General features: G+C 44.8%; 1 long non-coding RNA gene across 1 annotated transcript; it reads left to right on the forward strand.

Annotated features, from left to right (window-relative positions):
- The first annotated feature begins 304 nt into the window (after positions 1–304).
- Positions 305–18,596, forward strand: LOC308578609. The gene is made up of 3 exons (XR_014004030.1): positions 305–1,504; positions 14,198–14,327; positions 18,469–18,596. It is a non-coding gene; the product is annotated as an uncharacterized lncRNA (long non-coding RNA).
- The last annotated feature ends 3,705 nt before the right edge of the window (positions 18,597–22,301 follow it).

A 22,301-nucleotide genomic window follows, 5' to 3' on the forward strand; every position in this document is an offset into this window, starting at 1 on the left:
TCACTTGCAATGCTGTTGTGGTCAGATTCTGCTTGCAGTTTTTGCACAGGCACCTGGTGAGCACAGCTCAGCAGCCAAAACACACACACACACACAGGGTGAGGGTAGGGTTCCCTTCTTGCCAGGGAACTCTGGGAATTGTAGCGCTAGTTAGGGGTTAGGGAATTGTAGCTGTAGTTAGGGGGCAGGGTAGGGTTCCCTTCTTGCCAGGGAACTCTGGGAATTGTAGCTCTAGTTAAGGGTTAAGGGTTAGTGTTGGGGTTAGAGTTAGGGTTAGCGTCAGGGGTAGGGGTAGGGGTAGGGGTAGGAGTAGGGGTAGGGTTCCCTTCTTGGCAGGGAACGGGGCCCCCTAACAACTCTCGGCACCCTTTTCAAACTACAGCTCCCAGATGCTTTGGGGGAAGAAGCCATGAGTGTTTAAAGCGGCTTCATAGCGCTTTAAATGGTGTGGATGTGGCGCTGGCCTCCCTCACCTCACTGCCTCTTATTATTGTGGAATCGAAAGGATTTCCCCATTCAAATCTCTCGGAAACAGGAAATAGGAAGAAGACAGACTTTGTATCTCATGCCATTTTGAAATGTCTTAACATGAAATGCCAATAAAGTTATTTGTATTGTATTGTATTGTATTGTATTGTATTGTATTGTATTGTGATTAATGTGGGAAGTGGAATGGTAAAATGTTAATGAGGCGGACGCAATACTTCTGTAAACTGGCATCCCCCTTCTTGTGGGCATGGAAGGAGGGACTTGCGGCCAGACAAGCAACTTTATAAGATGTGTTTTTCCATATGAAGATGTGCCTGATCTTGGGTTACCCCACTTGCAAGTGTGTATAATAAAAATGTTTCCTAATTTACTCATTTTGTCCAGATCACTTTATTTAAAAGGATCCAGAGACCTTAAGTCAAAGGAACCAGTTTATTTATCGCTCTAAAAGGGCTAAATAAATAAATAAATAATACCAATCCCCCAGCTGCCAAAACAAACTGTCTTGCAGCACTGTAAAAATTAAAGATTTTGGGGAAACCTTTTAAAAATGGGAGGGTCAGGGGCCTTGGTGGGTGCTAAGGAGCGTATCTTAGGGTGCCATGGAGTCCACATGCCACACGTGTCACAAGGGGGGGGCTCCTCAGTTACCTTTTGTTTATTAATAAATGCCCCCCCTTAGGCCTAGTTTCCCCAGCCCTGTCTATGGATGGTCTCCTGTGATGTCACAAACGAACATAGCAGCTGAGGGGAAAGAGCCAGTTTCTTATTCTAGAATTTCAAACACAGGAGGGCAGGAGGGGGACATTTTTCAGCCCAGTGGTTGCATTTCCCTCCACACAACACTAGTCAAATGCACAAATGAACAGAGCAATGAAAGCAAGCCTTAACTTTGCACAGGAAGCTGTTCAAGGAATGACTTGCAGAGAGAAAGCACCAAACCCAATTAAACCTATTAAGAAATAGGTTCTCGAATCCCCTGAAATGCAGGAAACTCAACTGAAATTTAGGAAATGTATGTATTTCTGCATATGTTTATAGTATCCATATTGCTATTCGGAATACTCAAAATGGGGGGGCCCTCAGCTGCACACCCACCTCCCTTCATTTTTTGGGGGGGTCTCTTTCCCTCCCCCACCTGCCCAGCAGCTTCCCTGCCTGCTATCTCCCCGTCCATCATCCCACTGGCATTGCATCCTCCCCCCAGCCCCCCCCCCCCCACCAAAGCTTGCTGCGCCCCAAGGCAGTTTGCCCTCACCTGAACCCTTGCAGGGAAAGGGGCAGGACACAATGGGAAGGGGTAGGGCGACTAGGCTACTTAAACTATGCCCCTTTTCTAACAGAAGCGGCATGGGGGGTCAGTATCCATTACCCCCTTCTCTGCTTCTCTTGAACTCTTTGACTTTAACCCTTCAGTGGTGTCCAAACTTTTTTCAAAGAGGGCCAGATTTGATGAAGTGAAGGGCCATGAGGGCCGACCAAAGTTGTTAACCTTATTTTAGGATTGAAGTTGTTGAGGTTTTTTAGTGATATTTTTACCCCAGGAAATAAACTGCCACAGGGGCCAGATTAAACCGACCAACAGGCCGGATTAGGCCCCAAAAATGGACTTTGGACATTAAGTGCATTGTGCAATCAGTTTTAAGATTTCCTGGATGATTTAAACATATGAGTTGTGCAGATGGCTTCATCATCATAACCCAGCATCATAACCCTAGTTAAGTATTTCATATCATACCTTGTATTGGTCATTGGGTCCCAGCTTGTTCCAAGGCTCTGGGATGCTCTTTTTGTCCCAGCCAGGCAGTGAAACGTGACAAGAGGCAGACAGCTAGGAGTACATCTTTGTAAGAAGAAAAACATACAGCAGACATGTCCAAAGCCTTTTTCGGGGGTCTAATCTGGCCCACTGGTCAGTTTAATCTGGCCCCTGTGGCAGTTTATTTCTTGGGGTAAAATACAGTGGTGCCCTGCAAGACGAATGCCTCGCAAGACGAAAAACTCGCTAGACGAAAGGGTTTTCCGTTTTTGCGTTGCTTCGCTAGACAAATTTCCCTATGGGCTTGCTTCGCAAGACGAAAACGTCTTGCGCTTTTTTTAAAAAGCCGCTTGAAGAGCGCAGTTGCGACAGACTGTGCTTCGCAAGACGAAAAACATCGCAAGACGAAAAGACACGTGGAACGAATTCTTATCGTCTTGCGAGGCACCACTCTAAGTACTTGCTTTGAGCTTCAAGCAAACAAAGCCACAGTTAATATTCAGTGCTTTCGTTATTTACCGTATTTTTTGCTCTATAAGACTCACTTTTTCCCTCCTAAAAAGTAAGGAGAAATGTGTGTGTGTGTGTTATAGAGCGAATGCAGGCTGCGCAGCTATCCCAGAAGCCAGAACAGCAAGAGGGATTGCTGCTTTCACTGTGCAGCGATCCCTCTTGCTGTTCTGGCTTCTGAGATTCAGAATATTTTTTTTCCTTGTTTTCCTCCTCCAAAAACTAGGTGCGTCTTGTGGTCTGGTGCATCTTATAGAGTGAAAAATACAGTACTTACTGCACTTATATCCCACTTTTCTTCCAAGGCAACATGCAGGATTCTCTTCCTCTCCATTTTATCCTCACAACAAGCCTGTGGGGAAGGTTAGAGTAATAGACAGTGAATGGCCTCAGGCTACCCAGCAAGCTTCATGCCTGAGTGGAGATTTGAACCCTGGTCTCTGGAGTCCTAACCCAACACTCTTAAGCTCTACCCCACACTGACCAGCTCATATAGCATACTGTATTAACCGTTCTGTTCCTGGCTAAATCCTTCCTGTGGTTAGGAAACACGTTTTGCCAGCCAGGCAAGGGACTTCTTCAGCACGACCTGCAAAGCAAGCACATTTCAAGCGATGACGTTCAGTTTGTTATGGCTGCTTGGCAGCGGGCCAAAGCAACCTTTATTATTTGCATTTCCTCCGCACATGCAGACAGACAAATGCCTTTTCCCACAACAAGGTCATTCAATACCAAGGCTATTAAATTAAGATTTCCTCTAAAACGAGGCCTCATTATCAGGGCTAATTAAAGGATGACAAAAAAAAGATCTCCTGGGCAAGTCCCTCTCTACTGCTGAGGCTTGTGCACGACTAGGCTATTTCGTGGGAAAGCATTTGATTAAAGTTATTAAAAGCTCTTTTAATCGCTGTATGAGCAGGACTCCTAACTAGCCACATTTGAGCTATAGGAAATAGCAAAAGGTACACTGGAGCTTTTGCAGATCATTGTAAATGTGCACTTCTTAGGGCCAAACTAGATGAGAGTCAATCACACTATTAGTCATTGCATTAATGGCTTTTAAAACAATAAACAGCAAGGAGGAGGACAGGGGAGGGGAGGGAGTTTTCACCCAGACTGCGAATCTGGCATGGACAAAGGGAACAGCAAGCCTTTGCTTTCCTGCTGCAGTCCAGATCTGGATTGCCCTATCAACACCTCTGTGCTAGCAATTCACATTAAAAGATAGGTTCCCATTCGAGCCAATGCAAGCTTTTCTTTACAATGAAGGAAGAAGGCCTGATCCAGATCAAAACTATAGTGACAGGTAAAGCCACTCCACCCCCTAAAAGGGTCCCCATCCTGATCAATCTTCTGTTGCTGTTTTTTGTGGGGGTTTTAAATGTGAGCTAAGCAATTGGCAATTCCATGCATCTCCTAAAGTTACCTGATTGGTTGGATCAGAAATGAGAAGACGTCTGGCCCTCCAGGCCCCTCAGTTTGGCCCTCAGTACTCTCACCAGACCACATTCTACTCATCAGGCCACACCCCTCAATAGCCCTGCTCTCTGGCCTCATTGCATGCATCTTTGTATATCAACAGTCTACAGTGGTCTACAGACACTACAGGTTACAGACTCTTCAAGTTACAGACTCGGCTAACCCAGAAATAGTACCTCGGGTTAAGAACTTTGCTTCAGGATGAGAACAGAAATCACGTGGCGGCAGCAGGAGGCCCATTAGGTAAAGTGGTACCTCAGGTTAAGAACAGTTTCAGGTTAAGAACGGACCTCCAGAGCGAATTAAGTTCTTAACCTGAGGTACCACTGTATATCTGCTCCCAACATGTCTCTCCAGAATCTTGCAGTGACAGCAGTAAGTAAACGTCCAACCAGTTCACTGCCATACAGATAGAAGGGCCGGTTGTGAGTACGCTGGTTTCTCTTCAGATTGTATGAAGCTTTTGCCCTTGTTTACATTGTTTTGATGCTTTATATACATTGAAATGAATATGTGTTATGTAAATATGTAAGTAACGCGTGTTACAAGCTGAAGGCAGGCTGAATAGGGGAGTACTGGTTGAAAATCAAACTGCAGCAGAATGAAAACAGCACTGATTGTGAAAAATAGGGGTTAAAATAGAAATTGCTGCCTTCCTTCATCCGTAGCGATTTTTGTAACACAAAAAAATTGCAAGCAAAATGGACAGGGCACTCCTTTGATTCTCCTTTTCTAGCCATGTACATAAAGCATGTAGGGCACAGAAACTTCCTAATCACTTAAATGTTCAAGGGAACCCTGCCACTTTCCTGATGCAACACGACATTTAATTACAGCTTTTTTGCGCACCAGGAGCACTGCAAGCAACTCTTAGCGAAGGTCTAATTTTCACATTATGCCCTTGTCTTTCGAACTTTAGCAACATAATCATACCATAGCAAGCTCTGCACTGTCTGTGCTGTTATCCAAAATGGGATTGTTGAGAACGATTGTTGAGAACGATTGACTGCATTATAGGGAGCAGTGTAATACTGTACATGTAATACTGTACATGATAATCCTGGCTTTTGTTTTGTGTGTTTAGAGCAAGGAAGGGTAGCAGAAATGCACTGTTCTTAAAGACATCATGGTCTGCTATCATAGCAACACCGCCTCGTTCAGCTCCAAGTTGCATAAGATGGCTTTTTTATTATAACTGTTTTGCAAGCGACAAGTTGAAGATGCAATGCGCTGTCTGTAAGAACAGAATGGAGGCCTTTAAATGCATGATCTTGTCATGAAAACACATTTCAGCTTCAAATAAATTGCTTTTAATATCTGCAGCATTCGCCGACGCAACAACTGAGGGTCAGTCGAAAAAGAGCCTTAATGGCTTAGTGGTTGTAGAGCTGAAATGGGCAGATTTCTCAAACAAATTCTCCTAACTTAATCATGCTTGTAAAAGTGAATGCCTATTCTCCAAACCCAGCGGTTTTCTAGATTATGAATGCTGTCAGAATATAAGAATTTTAGATAGGAAAAACAAGGTCAAGCACTTTTAAGCTCCATTAATTTTAATAGTCAGGGCTTAGTGCTTTTCCTGGTGAAGCATAGTGGGTAAGAGAATGCGCTATCAATCAGGAAGCCCCGAGTTCACATCCTGACATGAACTGAGTAGGCTGCCCAAAGCAAGCCACTCTCAGCCTCAGTCCTCACATCTGTAATATGGTGATACTACTGACTTGGCTCTCATGAAACTAGATTATACACGTGAAGCACTCTGAACTCTTGAACGTGCTACACAATGCCAAGTACTATTATTTCACAGAATGATATTGATTTAATTAATGGATTGCCTTTTACATTTGTTGCCAGGCAATTTTAAAATGTACCATGCATAGCTAAAAAATAGTTTTAGAAGAACAGAACCAAAAAAAAAAACCTAACTAAAGATAGGTTTTTAAATAATACAAAATGAGCATCTAAGGCAGAGACCTTTTTATCCAGATGAAAAGGCTTTTGGATACAAATATGCCCTCAATTAGGGACACAGGTGGCGCTGTGGGTTAAACCAAAGAGACTAAGACTTGCCGACCATAAGGTCAGCAGTTCGAATCCCTGCGACAGGGTGAGCTCCTGTTGCTTGGTCCCTGCTCCTGCCAACCTAGCAGTTTGAAAGCATGTCAAAGTGCAAGTAGATAAATAGATACTGCTCCAGCGGGAAGGTAAACGGTATTTCCGTGCACTGCTCTGGTTTGCCAGAGTCATGCTGGCCACATGACCCAGAAGCTGTACGCCGGCTCCCTCGGCAAATGAAGCGAGATGAGCGCCGCAACCCCAGAGTTGGCCACGACTGGACCTAATGGTCAGGGGTCCCTTTACCTTTACCTTTACTTATGCCCTCAATTGTTTCCAGAAACTGCAGATCGTGGGTGCCTATCATATCTCACCAGAAATGTTTCTCCACAAAGCAGGGGTATTCTGCTCCAAGTTACTGTGGAGTGGACCTCTGTTATTTTTGGGTTGTTAAAAAAAAACCTCTCCCACAAGAACACAGTGTCCTACCAAGACTATATGGGATAGTCTCTCAAGTAACCCGATCCTAAGCTGCATAGGGTCCTGTATGTTAGCTTATATGTTAACAAGGGGCATGATCAGAGTTCAAGGGCGCCATCCAGTCAGTCAGAAACACTCAAGGGAGGTGCAAAGCATGGCTGGTGAGGGTTGTGGCTTGGGCAGAGTTCTGAGGGCTAGGCAAAGACCCCAGAGGCCAAAGTTTCCCATTCCTGTTTTAGCAGGTGACAAAAAAAATTGAGACTGAAAGTTGGTTAACAAGGCTTTGCCACCCCAACTGCAAGTCTTTCTTTGTGAAAAATAAAATCTCAGCAGCTTTTACAGCTAAAGTGGAAAAGATGCCTCATAACTAAGCAATGGGGACACATAAAATGAATCTGTCTCAGCTGTCAGAGATGCTTACAAGTACAGTTAACTACAAAACAAAATACAGCTTGGGGTTGGAATATACAACCTCTTGCTCTGAGCATATCAAGTCTCAAAAACTCTTCATAAATCGTAGCGCAATAAGCAATGTTGTATCACAGGAAACTTAATTTTCTTCCACTTATAAGAAAAGCCAGGAAATAGCTGCATCTTTACATGATGCTTCTGGAATCGGTGTAGCAGATTTTCTCTTTTTTTATGAGATGAAATTAGGGTGCAGTCAAAACTGGTGGCTTTGGGAATCTATTCCCCTCCCACATTCAGCAAACAAGTATACGAAAAGCGGAGAAAATACAAAAGCTGCTGGTTCTATTTTAAGTTTTAAGACAAGACAGCAGACTCTCCCAGATTTAACAGAGGATATCTGTGCTCTGCTTGTTAAATGGTTGTAACCAGTTGCTAGAAACTGCAGGAGGGGAAAAGTGCTCTTGGGCTCATGTCTTTCTTGCGGGTTTCTCACAGCCCACAGCTTGGTCACTGTGACAACAGAATCCTGGGCTAGATGGGCTGTTTGCCTGATCCAGCAAACTTGTCTTATTTGTGTTCTTATGTTCAAAAATGCTCAGGTGCCAAGTAAGGCATTTGCACTGGAGTCTGGAGTCCTTGCACCTCACAGGCAATGTAAAGGTAAAGGTAAAGGGACCCCTGACCATTAGGTCCAGTCGTGACCGACTCTGGGGTTGCGACGCTCATCTCGCTTTATTGGCCGAGGGAGCTGGCATACAGCTTCCGGGTCATGTGGCCACCATGACTAAGCCACTTCTGGCAAACCAGAGCAGCGCACAGAAACCCCGTTTACCTTCCCGCTGGAGTGGTACCTATTTATCTACTTGCACTTTGAGGTGCTTTCGAACTGCTAGGTTGGCAGGACACAGGCAATGAGGGTATGCCTAATTGCAACAAGGGAGCAGTGGCGTAGCGTGGGTTGTCAGCACCCGGGGCAAGGCAAGTAATTTGCGCCCCTAACCCGTGGATTTGCGCCCCCTAATCCGTGGATTTGCGCCCCCTAACCCTAACCCCCAGGTGTTGCGCCCGGTGTGGCCGGCCCCCCCTGCACCCCCCACGCTACGCCACTGCAAGGGAGGACAACCAACATCCACCACTGTCACCTTCCACGCTGCAGAATCCTATGCTTAGAGCAATTACTCGCAGAGGGAAAACATTAGAGGTGTCAAGATGCTAAGGGGTATATAGTAAGCCTGCAACTTACACTGGAGTTATGTTCCAGGGATTTTGCCTAAAGCCAAAATCAGGTATAGTCAAAACCCATTGAGTTCCATGGCAGATGGGGTTGTCAAAGTCATTTTTCCTAGAACCCCACTCCCCCCCTTTCTTTCTTTCGTGCATGTAAGGCTGAATGTGCACAAGTTAAATGCACATAAGTTGTAGGCTAACTATACCTAAGTCTGAAAATATCATCTCCCAAAGGTCTATAGATCTGAACTAGAGGGACCATTGGTACATGGCCTTAGATGTTCGAAACGAGCACTCAACCAGTGCTTTGGAGGACATGATCATTGATAGCTAATAACCACAAAGGGCTATGTTCTACCTACACTGTTGGAGGCAGTGTGCCTCTGAATACCAGTTCTTAAGAATCTCAAGTTGCACTCAAGTGCTGCTTGCATATGGTTGCCCACTGTGAGACTAGGATGGTGGGCTAGATGAGCCTTTTGCCGGATCCAGCAGGGCTCTTCTTGTGTTCTTAACACCTTAAATGCTTTATCTCTCTGCTGCCCTTCTTCCCAGCATATTTTTCCAATATCCTAGGCCTGCAATATGCTCCCAGGTAGTTGTTTACTTCCCTAAGCTTTTCCAATTCTCCTCTCAGCACATCACACTTCCAGTACTCCTCCTCTGACACTAGCTTCTAATTGAAGAATGCCTCTGTGGCTCAATTTCTCAGGGTAATAGCACTCTGGCATCCCAAGGGGTAATTCAGGATGTCAAGTTTTTCAAAATATTTGAACAGTATCGATACACCGCTGGATTGATCTATTTGCTTTGACAATAAGTTTCAGGGGGACTGCATTAAAGGGATGAGAAGTTTTACCACCCACAATCATTTGGTTAGCCCAAATTAAGGGCTGGTGTACAATATTTCATTCTATCTCCCTTGTCCTTCTTTAAGCCTGCATTTGCAACCCTTTAGCAAACCGGTTTGTAACAGGCATTATTGCAATTTTCACTTTAAACCTAATTAGCAACCAAACAAGCCAGACTGAAGCTGCAGAGGAAGGGCATTCCTATGCACACACAACCTCAGAAATCAAGGTCACTGGTCAATTAGGCCAAATATGACAATCAGCCAGGCATTTATGACCTTTCCAGATGGAATGTTTTTTCCCCAGTAGTACATTACATTACTAGTGCTTCACTAACAAACACATTGCCACTGTCTTCTACCATGGCAAATCCTTGGTTCAATATCGCCTACCGAACTGGGAGAGGCCCTCACTGACTGGAAGAGGTTCTCCAAGGCAAAGACTCTTTCTCAACCCTACCTAGAGATGCTGGGGATTGAACCTGTGACCTTTTGCATGCAAAGCAGTTGTTAGATCCAACCCTGATAGATAGATAGATAGACAGATAGACAGATAGATAGATAGATAGATAGATAGATGATAGATAGATAGAGATAGATAGATAGATAGATAGATAGATAGATAGATAGATAGATGATAGATAGATAGATAGATAGATAGATAGATAGATAGATAGATAGATAGATAGATGATAGATAGATAGATATAGATAGATAGATAGACAGATAGTCTTTGAGGAAGAAAATGGGAAAGAAGCAATTTTTTCATTTCTTTCTCATTTCAAATTTGCCAATGAGGGGCCTCACTAGCTGAAAGGGCATTGACTGCCCGTCTGTTCAAGCAGCCAGCAAGGCATAAAAGCTGGTGATGCCCATCCTCCCTCACTGCAGTCAGTGGAAGAACAAATAAGAAAAGAAGGTCAGATCACTGAGTCAAGAAAGTGGAAGCTGTGTGTTGCCAGGGTGGTGGGCAACACTGCAACTGGGCATGTAATATGAATAGTATTTATAGCACCACAGCCACCAAGGTTGATGGAGAGAGAGAGAGAGAGAGAGAGAGAGAGAGAGAGAGAGAGAGAGAGATGGACTGTCCCAGGGTCAATGAGGAAACATCGGTAGCTGCCTTAGACTGAGTCATACCACTGGCCCATTTAGCGCAGTATTCTGCTGACTGGTCGCAACTTTCCAGGGTTTCAGGCAGTCTTTCCCAGCCCTGCCTGGAGGAACCAGGGATTGAACCTGGGATGTCATACTTGCAAAGTGAATGTCTTGCCACTGAAGTACAAGTGCCTATCAATGTAGTCCAGAGATAGTGAATGTGGTTCCCCTCCAGATGTTGTTGAACTATTGCTCCCATCACACCCACCCAGCATAGTGTTTAGGGCTGATGGCATAGGCATTACTGAGCTAGACAAACCAAGAGTGTGACTCAGTGTCAGTCTGCTTCCTGTGTTGTGTGTTGAAAGTCCTATTGACCAAAAGAGACTGCAATATAGTTTATTCAAAGCAGAAAACAATGAGCAGCACCTCTTTCCCCTAGTGCTGCTAATCCAAATGTCCAACAACGGGGGGAAAGCACAGCACAGCATCTTAGCTATTCACAAACCTCCAGGCAATTGCTTCTGGAGGAGACTACACCGAGCACCTGTCAAGCTGCTCAGTTTGACAGCCAGTTCCTGCCTTTGCCAGTCAGGCAGCAAGATCATCATTCCACCCTGCTTGAGCTCATTGCTGCCCTTATCTACAGTGGCTGAACCCTGCCTCACCTTTCCTGCATCTGTCTAGATCAGGTGCCAGAAAGCCAGCAGGGGCTGCCAACTTCTACACAAAATGGGACATTGCTTTGTGGTGACAGCAACAACCAAAAAGTGATCTCTGCTCCCTCCTCCCACCTTGCCTCCAGCACAAAACACGAAGCATTAAGAACCACAGCAATTATTAGCAAACCTCGCTACAGAAAAAATCAGGTGGCCCAGGAATAAAAAGGGGAAATATTCTGTTCTCATCCTTTCTTTCCACTTCTCTCTCACCACCAGATGTTTCCCTTCCTCCAGCAGATGTTCACATTGCTGTCACATTTCCACCATCGGCTAAATGCAAAGCTGTACATCTTGTCAAGGTAGCAAAAAATTTTCATGGATGAATGCCCCAGAATTGTGTTTCCTGTTATTACCTATAAAAGTGGGATCTTCAACAAAATGGTACCATGTATCCCACAGATATTAGAAAATTCCAAAGAAAAAGAAACCTGGAGTGGAAATTGCCAGTGCCTGCTTATTCATCCCATTTCTAGAACAGAAATCAATACAGTGAATATGACTGGTATTTGCCATTGTTGCTGCTTTCAGTCCACAAACGATATATAATTGATTATGTTTTCCCTTTTTGGATATCTTTTTGCCCAGGCTTTTCCTGACCCATAAGATCAGAATCTGTCTTCCTTTGTCTGAATTCTTGATTATTATTATTTTTTCATGTGCTTTCATACTACTGTTCTACTGATTTTAGTTTGTATTTTGGTTTTACCAACAGTGTTTATTGCTTTTACTTAGAGATTTGAAAGGAGTGCTTTAAAATGCTATAAAATAAATAACAAATGTAAACTGTAATAACTAGTAGCAGATCAAAAATTCAGGAATACAACAGATAAGCTATTGTAAACTGTAAGGAGTTCAAGCGGACCTCTCTCTCTCTGTCTGTCTGTCTTTCTCTCTCTCTCTCTCTCTCTCTCTCTCTCTCTCTCTCTCTCTCTCTCACACACACACACACACACACACACACACAGGCTTCCCATTTTCCTTTTCAAACTGCCACTCAAATTGTGGGCACTCATCTCTCACTGGGTTATTTCCAGAGTGGTCAGGTCCCTATAGACTTTTTAAAAATAATAATAATAAAACCCCCTTGGTATTCCTTGTTTCTCACCAGGCCTGTTTTAACACCTTGCCCAGTTGACACAGAATATTAAAAGAGTGGATAGCAGCATAACACTTGACCAAGCTGATAAACAAAACAGAAATATTTCTGCACAAGAAGCTTCTGTGCCTGTACAAATCTTGTACACACGGAGAGGATTCCCCGTGACATCTAATGGTGATCTCCTTTCCTATTCTCACAGACACTTGGTATGTGTGCACCAATGCATGCTAGCCAATACCTGCAAGGGAGGCAAATGTGTTTCCTGTTTCTCCATTCAAGTCACATTATCCAACTCCCTTTGGTTCCCATTGAGAGATACTTCCCTGGACCGTTAACATGTCATATCGCTAACTAAAGTTGTGACTGACACAGGGTGGCCATGGACCATTCAGAATCATTATCCAATCATTCTGTCCAATTAACACTCCACACACCCAACAAAAAATCAAACCCCATATTCATTTATAGCAATCAGGTGCCAAACTCACAACAGCAGTAAAGCAAAGCCAAAGTTTCACTTATTGCACTTCTATCTGTTGCAAAACTGTTTCTTAAAAAGTGGCAAATCCGTAAGTAAGGATCAATACCCCAACATACGTGAATGAACTATCCAGGTAAGAAAGAGCTCTGCCATTGCGATGGTGGTGCCCATTCTTCTGTACTCATAACCTGCTGCTGCCAAGAGGACTGTTTGTGTATCCAGATGGTGGGTGTGGTGATGCAGAAGCATGTATGTAGGTCATGCAGAAATAAGGCCAGGAGCGACTGGATCAAAGCAGCTAATTTTCCATCCGATCATCCTGAGCAATGTTGGTCAAAAACTGTAACTTTATAGAGCATATTTGTCGGCATTTTAATGTGAATTTCTCCTAATGAACACAGTGGCATAGCGTGGGGGGTGCAGGGGGGGCCGGCTGCACCGGGCGCAACATCTGGGGGTTAGGGTTAGGGGGCGCAAATCCATGGGTTAGGGGGCGCAAATTTCTTGCCTTGCCCTGGGTGCTGACAACCCATGCTACGGCACTGAATGAACACATTTCAGTGCAACTTTGATTGGTACACACATTTCTGCAAGCAATTTCCCCCAGTGAAATGTGATGTTTTTGGTATATTTTTGCAAAAACGTGCATATTTCTGCACACTTGTAGGCGTTCTTTCACATATTTCCTTGGGGAACTGCATTGCAAAATTTGGAGAAGCACACTTCTTGAACATTAACTATGTTTCAGTTTGTACAGATAAGGTGGATCCTCATTATAATGCAAACCAAAAAAAAAACCCATCCCTAGTGCACACACTCACTTTTATGTCCCGGGTAGAAAACTGACCAGGAGATGATGGTGCCCACAACAAATCACTCAAAAAGACTGACAGACCAAGAAAGACTGGCAACCCCTGGTGTAGTGTAGCTATTGGGAAGACAAGTTTGGGGGAGCATTAGCAATATTGTTCAAGAATCTTCTCTCAGTGGCCTCCAAAGCAAGGACATTCTATTTTTCTGCCAATTGCCATTGAAAACAGTTTGTGATCAAGGACACATCTGTAAGTAATATTCCATTATTCTTCCATAAAGAGGAGAGTCATCGAGCCACACTCTCTTTTTATACATAATTACAAAGGATGTGTCTGCTCTTATTTAGGATAGCGGAAGAAATGCAATATTTGAATTTGCTGAAAGCAGTTCAAGGAATCCTTCTTCCCCACCCCACCCCACTCCCATTTGTGTGTAAGTACTCCTGAACCAATGCAATTCATCTCTCTAGGAATCTTAACAAGTAAATATATTGAGAGCAGGAATATAGCGTCCTTGCTATCTACCATGAAGTCATAGTCTAATGAGAAATCCATTTCAGCAACCTGCCAGCCTCTAGTAGCATTGAATGCATATTTTATTGTGTGTTCTGCTCCAGACAAGTTCCTATTTAAAAAAAGGACAAGTACATTATCAGTATTTTTGAAAGGATTTTAAGTACACCTAAGTGTTTAACCCATTTCATGCATTTGCTGATTTTTTTCAGATGCAACATGAGATTTCAGCCTTGAAGATATAATGCTTTGCCAGGTCACGGTTCCCAAATTATGGAATGTGCTCTCTAGAGATGCTCACCTGGCACACACAAAAATGATATACTTCTATCCAATCCACAGGTGAGCAACTGCTTTCTCTCATCTTCCCCTCTGCTGCAGCGTGATGGAGTGCCTGCTGGGAGGAGCCCAATGGAGCTGGTATCTTGACAGAACTGGTGGCATGGGCCCACCTACTACCTCTCTCTCTGCTGCAGCTGGATGGAATGGCTGCTGCTAGCTTAAATCAAAGTTGAAAGAAGAGCCCAATGGAGCTGCTCCCTCGGCACAGGTGCTGAGAAAGGGGATGGTGGGGGCAGGCTGCCCCAAGTGTCACCACTGAGGGGGGGTGACAAAATGCCGGGTGGCACTCACCACGGGGCCTGCAGCGCACCTGAGCCACACATCTCCGCCTGCCGCCTCTCTCAGCTGTAGGGTGGCTGAGTGGGAGGAGGCAGGCAGACTCCTGAGAGGCCCCGCAGAGCTTCCTCCCCTGGCTCACCCTGCGCAGCTGGCCCCATGCAAAGCTGGCCCCGCCCCTGGGTGCAGGGCACGCATGCTGCCCCAGGCACCCAATCGGCTTGCTCCGTCACTGCCTCAGCTGCAACCAGATGGAACATCTGCTTTTAGCCTAGATGAAAATCGAGGGGGGTGGCCCCAGTGGAGCTGGTCTCTCAGCAGAGCAGATGGAGTGGCTCAGCTTCCCTTTTCTCATGCCTATTCTCTATACATTTGTCCAGTCATTTTTGAAAACCATCTTAGCTAGCAGTCATCACCATGTATTGTACATAAGTTCACTAGGTACGATGTGAAAAGGAAGGCCCGTGCAGAGCTTGTTTGAGGCTCGGGTGGGAGTATTGTTAGAATAAAGTTATAAACTTAAACAATAAATCAGCCAGTCCCTGGCAGGGCCACTCAGCCAGCTTAGCCCTCCAAGGCCCAGGGCAACTATACCAGGCTGCCCCCTCCCTCTGAACGGGCCTGCAAACAGCTACTGTTCACTGTTCTTATTCTTAGATCACTTCTGGATGACCTTTTTATTGAGCATCCATCCTGATTTGTTTGTGCAAAGTTTGCAGGGAGGTTACACAGTGCCCACTGTTTATCGAGCATTTGTTCTGGCTTTTTTTGTGAGGAGCTTGTACAATGTTGCATCAAGCAATTGTTCTTTGCTCTTTCCAGTATATTTCCCCCATCACTTTCTTTAAGAAGCCAGGGGTGGGGGGGGGATTGGGATTGTTGTGAGAGCGCCCCAAATCAACCTTAGAAGCAGTGGCATGCAGCAAAAATTTTCAAAAGGGAACAGTTAGAGCACCAGCTTGCAAGGGCACTTAGGAGGGCAATGTCACACACGTGAGCATCACACTGCCCCCTCCCTAAGCCAGGCAGAAGCTTCCCAGGCTTTGGGGAGGAGGAGTCAGTTCTCTGACAGGATGCTGGAGCCCTGCTTCCTCCTTCCCCAAGCTGGGTGGGCTTTGGGATGGTGAGATAGCTCTTGGACCCCATCAGACCCTAAGCTGGGCAGAAGCTTCCGGGGCTTTGGGGAACATTTAGGGACCTAGCCTAAAACCCCTAGTCCACTGACTACACACCACTGCTTCAAAGTGTAACCTGATTTGCTGATTTGCAAGTGAATCCCACCTGCAAAATGTGGTTGCACAGAGCAGCCTTATGCATTTCTAAAAGCTAGGCATTGTGTTTTGGGGTAGGTGGTAAGGGAGGAGAAGGGAGGGGAGAGTGGGCTGCAGTTGTCAGAGGTTCAGTAGCACACTTGCTTGAGAGAGCTGCAAGCTTTTAGCCTGATTGGCATCATCCAGACAGTGAAAGTGAGCTGCAATACCTTTTTTTTTTTAATCAGACACATAATGGGCACAAGAGGGTTGATAGACAAGAGGGTAGGAGGCATGACTCCAAATTTCACTCTGTGTCTGTTTCTCCTACAAGCAAGACAGAGGAACAAACCTGCAAGACAGTTTATATGAATGAAACTTCATAATGATAACAACAAAATTGGAATGTGTTGAAAAGCCCTTTGCCTTATTAATATTTATAAGACTGGGATTTCAGAATCTTATTAGAATGTGTCATCTCCCTTCACAAGTGGTGTAGATTTTTTAGATCTATATTAACCTCACATTCTTGCCATTGCTTTTTGCAAACGACAGCTCTCTCTTAAGCAAATATTGCTCTCTCTTGGGGGCACCTGGGCAAAAAGGCAAGTCTTTAATTGATGGTGAAAGACAACAACCAGTAGTGCCACCTAATCTCCAAAAGGAGGCTGTTCCAGAGGGTAGGAGGCATCATGAAAAAAACTCCTGTTGTTTGTATAAGTCTCTGGTAAATTAGAACTGAGGGCATGGAATCAAACCTGTCTAGTCTCTTGGCTACCTTTGAAGCCATCGCACAGAGATATTAATTTGGCATTGGTCCTTTTGTTGCAAGGCTGTAGTATTCACTTTCCTTTCTACTATGCATTTTGCCCTCATTCTGCCTCTCTCACGTATTTCCTACCTTGCCTCTAAAAAACTCAAGGTGATATATATGGTGGATTCATCCTCACAACAAGCACTGTATTGGGGCGATAGGCGGTGGGTAGTTGTGGGGGACTCCCTGGTCCTGAATGGGGTAACTGTACCTCTGAAGAACCAGGTGTGCAGCCTGGGAGCCATTTTGGACTCACAACTGTCCATGAAGGCGCAGGTCAGTTCTGTGTCCGGGGCAGCTGCCTACCAGCTCCATCTAAGACCCTACCTGCCTGTGGATTGTCTTGCCAGAGTGGTGCATGCTCTAGTTATCTCCCACTTGGACTACTGCAATGCGCTCTACGTGGGGCTACCTTTGAAAGTGACCCAGAAACTGCAGTTAATCCAGAATGCGGCGGCTAGACTGGTGACTAGGAGTGGCCACTAAGACACCGGTCCTTAAAGACCTACATTGGCTCCCAGTACATTTCCAAGCACAATTCAAAGTGTTAGGGCTGAACTTTAAAGTCTAATGGCTTTGGCCCTGTATACCCGAAGGAGTGTCGCCACCCCCATCATTCACCCCTGACACTGAGGTCCAGCTCATGGTTCCCTCACTGCAAGAAGTGAGGTTACAGGGAACCAAGCAGAGGGCCTTTTTGGCAGTGGAACTCTCTTATGGAATACCCTCTCTTCAGATGTCAGGGAGATAAATAACTATATAACTTGTAGAAGTTATATGTTTTTATATGTGTTGGAAGCCACCCAGAGTGGCTGCAGCAACCTAGCCAGATGGATGGGGTATAAATAATAACATTCTTATTATTAATTAACAATCCTGTGAAATAGGTAAGGATGGGAGGTGGTGACTACCCAAAGGTTATCCAGTAAGTTTTACAGCTGAGGGGATCTGAATCCTGGTCTCTGGTGTTCCAGTCTTAGCTCTAACCATACCACCACAATAGCTCTGTTTTTCTTCCCAAAAAAGAAAAAAGATGGATCCAGTTGAATTTTTACTTGATGCCTTTTTGATGCTAAAGTCTAAGCCACAATAGTTACAGTGGTACCTCAGGTTACATACGCTTCAGGTTACATACGCTTCAGGTTACAGACTCCACTAACCTGGAAATAGTGCTTCAGGTTAAGAACTTTGCTTCAGGATGAGAACAGAAATCGTGCTCCGGCGGCGTGGCAGCAGCAGGAGGCCCCATTAGCTAAAGTGGTGCTTCAGGTTAAGAACAGTTTCAGGTTAAGAACGGACCTCCGGAATGAATTAAGTACTTAACCCGAGGTACCACTGTATTCTGAAAAACTAGGGCAACATAGGGAGCTGAGTCATCCATCTAGCTTGTCTACATCAGTTGTGGGGAACTTTTGGCCCTTCGGATGTTGCTGAGCTACAAATCCTATCAGCCCCCACAAGCACAGCCAATGGCCAGGAATGATGGGAGTTGTAGTTCAACAACATCTAGAAACAGTCAGAGAGCTGCATTTCACCTCTTGCCCAGAGGTTCCCCATCCATACACTACACCAGCCCACATGGGGATGCTGGGTCTAGGGAGCTATGGTTCTCTGGCTATAGACCCCCACAGCTCCTGCCGCCTGCCATGACTAGCAAAACCAGACTAAAAGATGCAGAGGAAAAGGAAAGGAAGATTGGAAAAGAGGAGAAAACAAGCAAATGTGCATTATTTATACATGTCACAGAATCCTGTCTCTCAGTCTTAGTGTAGGGTTACTGTTTTTTTCTTTCTAATCACAGATAACCAAGCAGATCTCCTGGAAAAGGGTAAGCACTGGCTGCTATATGTGGAAGAATATCAGCGGTTCCAAAAGGAGTGCTCTGCTTCCCTCTCCTCTGTGCTTCTGAGCAGTCTATTCCCTTCTGTGCAAGCTGCACCAAAATTGAGCTGTAACAAGGATGTTCCCAGTGGCGTGTCAACTCCTCTCTGCCCTTTTCAAGTTGCTCCCAGGCAATGATGAATGTTGCTGATACTGATCCGCCATCCTTCTCTTAACGAATCAAGTTCCAGCAGGCTCACTAACATGACTGTATCAGACAGAGGGAGTCAGAACAGGGCAGACCAAAGGTCAGCAGTATTTTTTACCTTTTCTTTTTCTTTTTTGAAATTACAAGGCAAGTCACTTCCACAGCAGAAAGCATTCCTTAGATGAGAACGCACACTTCTTTTAGGAAGCAATATAGAATTCCCGAGGAGACATTGTGCATAAGCAGCCCATAGAACTGTTAAGAACTTAAGGAGATGCCTGCTGAATCAGACCAAAGACCATCAAGTTCAACATCTTGTGCTCACAGTGGCCCACCAGATACCTATGAGAAGCCCACAAGGAAGAGCTGTCTACCTATGCTCGCCCTTCCTGAAGTTTTCAGCAACTTGTATTCAGAGGCATAACTGGCTTTGATGGTGGGGACAGAACATAGCCATTGTGGCAAGTAGTCACAAGGCTATTATTGCCTTGCCCCCCCGTGAATTTGTCGTATCCTCTTTTAAACCATCAAAGTCGGTGGCTATCACTACTTCTTAGGGGAATGAATTGTTGTTCTTGGGCATCCTGTAAATGCCATAAAAATAGTAAGGTGAATAGTTTCTGAGGCTAAGATTAAAACAGAGGAAGCCTTTGTTGCCAGTGCCCTAAAGGACTTGAGGCAGCTTTACCTCCTCTTCTGGGGAATCTAGGGGTTTCTTTTATCAGCTGTTTGGAGGCCACCCAGGAGGCCCCTCAATGGGATTCTCACCAACTTCATTATTGTAATCATAGTCGTAGTAGTAGTAGTAGTAGTATTTTAATCCTTTTGATTTAATGTCAATTTCAAGGGGAGAAAAATCCCCATACGAATAAAAATGTACGTCAGTTGTAAACCTATTTTTCGGATGTCCAAAATGACTTCCATTGAGGACCTTCACTGAGGATTTAAATATCTAGGTATCAGTGTATGGGAAACTTTTTCAATGGCATGTGAATTGGAACAACTGAAGGAAAATCAGATGAACTGTCCACAGTGGTTAATCAGTTGGAATAACTGATACAAATAACCAGTGCTTTTTTTAAAAAAGAAGATATGCACTAGTATGCTGTACCGCCACCTCTCCTCTGCCCCCCATCTCGCCACCGCCTGAGGCTGAGAAGGGCTATAAAACCTACGAAACAAAGTATGCCAATGGAAGTTGAGACTATGTGGTATAGGGCAGTTGGGGCTTCTTCTGCCCATGTAACCCATGTGCAGTCTGTTTGGGTACATCTCTCTAGAGGCTCAGGGATAAAAAAAAAATCTTACCCATCCCTGGCTACTTTCAAATTGAAGTTGCCAGGGATCAGGACTAGCCCAAGACATCTTGCTGCCTGAGGTAAAGGATAAAATGGTGTCTCCTGTTATTCAATGTGCAGGATACAACCAGTTTGGCAGCTGAATCTTATATCAACCCTGTTTGGTGATAGGATAGTGTCCTCCACCCAAGGTCAGGAGGTTCCTTCCTGCCTAAGGCAGATGCCCCACTCTGCCCAATGGTAGGGGTTGGCCCTGCCAGGGATTGAACCGGAAGGCTTTTCCATGCACACTACCGTTGTACTGTCATCCCTCTCTAGCCTTACCTCTAAAATTTATTTTGCATTAATAGCCCTCAGGGCAGAACATTGCTGAACCACTGAGGGTTCAGTTCTTTAGCTGACCTCTTTTCCACATGCTATATGCCTCACAGTACAAGTAGCAGAAGACAAAAGTGAGTGAGGGTTGTGGGGTGTCTCTGTATGTGCATGGTGGGTGTGTAATTTATAAACCTTGGCTTGGCTATTTGCTTCTGATCCTTTAATTTATCAACTGCTGGGACAGCAGTTTCCATTTGGCAAATAGAATCTGTCACTTGGGCATGGAATGTTCCTCCCCATAATCATGCATGGCTGGAGTTTAAAAGCAAATAATTGCTCTTTGAAGGGAGCAATTAGTTTCGGGGAGCAAAGCATTAGAAAGGGAGAGAGCAAAAGGTTGCGCCTTCTGGATATGTTCAAGTCAGAAAGTACACTTTCCTTTTATCGTGGCCAAAGATTTGTTCCATTTAGTTATTTTAGTTATTTTATTTTTAGAATAAAATGTCCTTCATTCCTCAAGATTCCAGGGCGATGCACAACCACAATATAACATACATAACAAATAGTTAAAATCTCAGGACAAAAAATGAATACAGGCCAGTAGTGAGCATTATTAAACCCTTATACAATCTACCCTCCACCCCAAAATCCCCATGTGACGAAATATGTCTTGAACCATCAACAAAAGATCATCAGTTAAGAGGGCAGGCACATTTCCAAAGAGAGGGGCTTCTATAAGCAGGGGGCCATCACACAGAAGGCCCTCTTGTTATGGTCTGGTCCAATGCCTGATCCCAAGGAGGAGGCAGCAAAGCGATGCTGCTCTGATGTTACAGGACCACAGACAGCTCCAAGCAATCAGCTAGCTCCAGCAAAATTTGGAAGCACACTGTGAGGCCTTTTCAGCCTCTTTCTCCAAATAAATTCCTCCAGATTTCACTCCTTGGTGAAGAATTTCAGAGCCATAAAGGACCAACCCTCTGGCCTGAAGACAGGAAATCCTCCTTCATTCCTTAACCTGATATGCTTCCTGCATTGCTTTTCTTAAAAACAAAGCTAAGATTCCAGTCCTCGTGGTTCTTAAGAAAGTGTTGATTTAAATAGGAACACAGGAAGCTGCCTTATACCAGGTCAGACCCCTGGCCCATCTAGCGCAGTATTATCTACACTGACTGGCAGCACCTCTCCAGGATGGATGACATTCCAGTCCAACCTCAGAATGCAAGGCAGATTGAACCTGAAGATTAAACCTGGGCCTTTCTGAACACAAAGCCAGTAATCCACCACTGGGACTCCTCCCAAAAGGTCCGCACCCATTAACACAGGTGTGAAAGTATTATTTTCTAGGAATTGCATGATTGCATTTGTTTTCCTACCTGAAAGCCTCCTTCACCTTGTATTTCTTTGTGAGCATCAAAATATGTTTTGTGTTCCCTTCAGTGACTAACTTCAGGCAGACCGTCATGTTTTGTCCTGACCCAAGGTGCTGACTCCCCATCCTCAGAGTAAAAAACCATTGATTTAGAGGACATCTTGGACCAGGGGGAGAACATGCAGGGAGATATCCACATCTTGGTGCTATATTGGGGCTTGTGTGTTTTTTCTCTGCAGGCTGTTGCTGTATATAAAAGGACCTGGATGAAGCTGGGAAAGCATCTTCACTGTGAAATCTCTTGTGATCGACCAAGCACTTGCCCCATATGTCTTGGGCCATCTGATTCCATCTGTCACCAGAGACAGCACCTGAGTGGTGAATGAAGGAAAGACACCAGGTTCAATTCACTTCAGGCTGCCAATGTGGCAGGTTGTATTTCAGGTGATGCTTGGAAAACAGAAAACATATGTAATGGGAAAGGATTGCTGGCGAGCTTCCTGTGCTTGTCAGTCACAGGTTCTGCCTTTTATAACTTGCAGTATGTGGTCAGGATCAGTTGTCTTATAAACAGTTTTGGTGCAAGCCGGCCACATATTCAGTAGCTTAACTCTTTA

This window comes from Podarcis bocagei (assembly GCF_964188305.1).
Source record: "Podarcis bocagei genome assembly, chromosome: Z".
Taxonomy (NCBI): domain Eukaryota; kingdom Metazoa; phylum Chordata; class Lepidosauria; order Squamata; family Lacertidae; genus Podarcis; species Podarcis bocagei.